Genomic DNA, 3606 nt, shown 5'->3' with positions numbered 1-3606 from the left:
GCCACAACCCTTATTATTGCGCATAATAGGCCCTTGATCATTTTCAGCTCCAGGCCCATTTAGACCTTAATCTGGCTCTGGCAAGAGTTAATACTATTTAGTTTTATCATGCATAGCTAAGGCTTCTGCAGAGAAATATGAGGAGAATGCAGCCTCAGTGAGAGCCCCTCACAGCACATGTGGGGAGTGCTGCCAGTCCCAGTAAGGCACCTGACAGAGAGAGAGAGAGATCGCAGTGTGAAAGCAGCAGTACTAAGAATCCAGTGAGAGGGTAATGCCCACCTGTAGAGGTGCCCTAGAAGAGTGCCAGGTGTAAGTCTCAGGAGAGGACGTACAGTATCTGGGTGAGTGGTCGAAGCCACGTGGCATGCTGAGTAGCCCCCCATTGACAAGAGTCCTTGGGGTTTATTCTAGTTCATTCTTTCTGACAAAATCCTTCTTAGATGGACAAAACCATGTGCACTGCAGGGGGGCAGATGTAACATGTGCAGAGAGAATTAGATTTGGGTGAGTTATTTTGTTTCTGTGCAGGGAAAATACTGACTGCATGATTTTACACTTCAATATAGATCTCACTTTGAAGAAAAACCCCACCCAAATCTAATTATATCTGCACAAGTTACATCTACACAAGGTACATCTGCCCCACCCGCAGTGCACATGGTTTTGTCTATCTAAGAAGGATTTTGTCAGAAAGAATGAACTAAAATAACCCCCCTTGTTATGTATAAGAGAGACAGTAACCTGTGATGTGTAGCACTACTGGTCCAGGATGTGTATGAACTGATGTTCGCCATATTTATGCCACTGCAATTAAGTGATGTGCTGGAGGAGGTGCCTTGATGTAACTGATGTAACCAATATGATTAATGTGCTGGAGGAGATGGTGTGATAAGTGACCTGATGTAACTATTATGCTGTGTGCTGGTGGAGAGTGTTCAGAAGTTATCCCTGCTACAGTATATCCCCGCTATATCCCCGCTATATCCCTGCTATCTGTTCAATAAACTGTTTATTGCTGTTTTATGAGATGGCCTGGCACCCAATTCTTTCTGCACTGCACTGACACCTGTAGTCCACTCCCACAATGCAAGCGTAATTAAACTCCTGATTATTCAGGGGACCCCCTGGTACCTGTGCCTTACCCATGACCAGCCGGAGGAAAGTAAGTGTGATGCACTATACACAGTTACTGCAGGTATGCATACCTAGTGCTGGTGGGGTTTTACAGGGGACACAATGGAGAGGCTGCTGGAATTCCATGCCCACACAGGCAGTGAGACTGCACTCTGCGGATGGTTTAAAGGTAAGTGTGAGCGGTATGTTTGTATTTATGTGGGGTGTGTTAGGCTGGTGAGGGGGGGGGGATAGGCCTCTGGGTATGAGGGTTAAGAACTAGTGGGGACTGGGAGTGTCATTATTAGCTTGAGGGGGAGGGGGTGAATCACGTCAGCATGATAGAGCGCAGGTCGCAGGGTAAGGGAGCGCATCATTGTGATAGAGCGCAGGGTGATGGAGTGCGTCAGTGTGACATAATGCAGGTCGCAGGGTGAGGGATTTATTGCGTCGGTGTGATAGAGCGCAGGGTGAGGGGCTGCGTCAGTGTAACATAATGCAGGTCGCAGGGTGAGGGATCACGTCAGCGTGATAGAGCGCAGGTCGCATGGTGAGGGAGTGCGTCAGTGTAATAGAGCGCATGCTGCAGGATGAGGGATTGCGTCAGTGTGATAGAGCGCAGGCTGCATGGTGAGAAATGGCGTCAGTGTGACATAATGCAGGGTGAGGGATCACGTCAGCGTGATAGAGCGCAGGTCGCATGGTGAGGGAGTGCGTCAGTGTAATGGAGCGCATGCTGCAGGATGAGGGATTGCGTCAGTGTGATAGAGCGCAGGCTGCATGGTGAGTAATGGCGTCAGTGTGACATAATGCAGGGTGAGGGATCACGTCAGCGTGATAGAGCACAGGCCGCAGGGTGGGGGATTGTGTAAGCGTAATAGAGCACAGGCTGCAGGGTAAGGGATTGTGTGAGTGTGATAGAGCGCAGGTTGCGGTTTGAAGGTTGGCGTCCCTGTGATATAGAGAGGCCGCAGGGTAAGGGAGCGCATCCAGTTTAGGTTTAAGCATGGGAGGGAGTTCGTAGCGTTTAAGAGGGTGGGGGCCCTCCGTGATATCAGTGTATGGGGCCCCAAGTTTTCTGTTGCCGGCCCTGCCTGTATGTATGAATGTTTTATAAAGTACAAACTAATAACAAAGACATTTTGCACAATCTCAAGGGTTTTTTTTATGTCTCCATTGCTTTTTTCCCAATTTACTCCTTAAAATTGTCTAATAACTTAAACCAAATTTAACCATAACTTATCCAAATTAAATAATGACATAGACACAAAGACAACTTTGCTAAAAGCTTTTTATTCAGTTATAATTGATCCTGAGAGGTCCTGGCGACCAGTAGATGCTACAAATCACTCCAAATCACCAAAGAGGCTGTCTGCAAGATCAGCCCCCACTTATATACCCCTAAAAACAAAACACTCCCCTTGAGCCCCTAATTGGCTCAAATTAATGATTGATACTGCAAGCCAGAACAACTAATCAGTAACAAAGATTGTCACACTTAGCCAATCAGGAAAAAAGCAGGATTCTTATTTATACTTATGCCTAGTCAGCTAATACAAACAATTGAAATAAATTTAATCAAACTATTAATTGTATACTGGATATAATATATTATACTTCATCTTCCGGTGTAGTGAATAAGTTTTGTCCAAGGAAACAGTCGGGGGTTCTCTTTCTTCTTTAAGAATCATCTATCGTGCCCCCTTCTGAAGATTCTATAAAGAAAACAGAATAGATTTGCAGTTAGACACAAGCACTATACACAGATATCAGCACTTCAGTCTTATCATCAAGCAAATCTGAAAAGGCCACAGACGGAGAGCTTCAGGATCATGTACCACATTTTAGGTGAGATGTATCAAAGCTTAAGGAGAGATAGAGTAGAGAGAAGTTAAGGTGGAGATATACAAATCCTGGAGAGTTATCAAGTGGAGAGACAGATAGACAGATAAAATACCAAATAATCAGCCCCTGTTCTCTTTCAAACACAGCCTGTAATATTGTAGTTAGAAGCCGATTGGCTGGTAGTGTATCTCATAGAAACATACAGTATAGAAACATAGAATGTGACAGCAGATAAGAACCACTTGGCCCATCTAGTCTGCCCCCTTTTTAAACATTCTTCTCTTCAGAAGACAGAGGTGTCCTCTCATCAAAAGGTGGAATTACTGCCATACATCACTGGTGCGCCTGAATCCCATTCCGAACTCAGAAGCTAAGCAGTGAATGGCCGGGCAAGTACTTGTGTGGGGGACCAATAGGGAATACCCGGAGTTGTAACACACTAGACAGCAGAAACACCACAAACCGGTCGAAGGAGCCATTCTATTCTTTTTATTCCTAATCGTGCACTCAGCCACTCTACCACTGGGACTATATTGCATTAAAATTGACATATGGAATATAGGGGCAGATGTATGATGTGTCGTTATGGGGGAGAAGGGGTATCAGCGCACGTTATGTGCACTGATACCGCTTCTCCCCCATGTA

At 45.5% G+C, this 3606-nt stretch overlaps 1 pseudogene; it reads left to right on the top strand.

The window, feature by feature from the left end:
• The first annotated feature begins 3279 nt into the window (after positions 1-3279).
• LOC146055506 (5S ribosomal RNA) lies at positions 3280-3399 on the top strand (annotated as a pseudogene).
• Positions 3400-3606: the final 207 nt, after the last annotated feature.

The sequence above is a fragment of the Crinia signifera genome, unplaced genomic scaffold (genome assembly GCF_055691185.1).
Source record: "Crinia signifera unplaced genomic scaffold, ASM5569118v1 HAP2_SCAFFOLD_463, whole genome shotgun sequence".
Taxonomy (NCBI): domain Eukaryota; kingdom Metazoa; phylum Chordata; class Amphibia; order Anura; family Myobatrachidae; genus Crinia; species Crinia signifera.
This window is presented reverse-complemented; position numbering and strand designations above follow the sequence as displayed.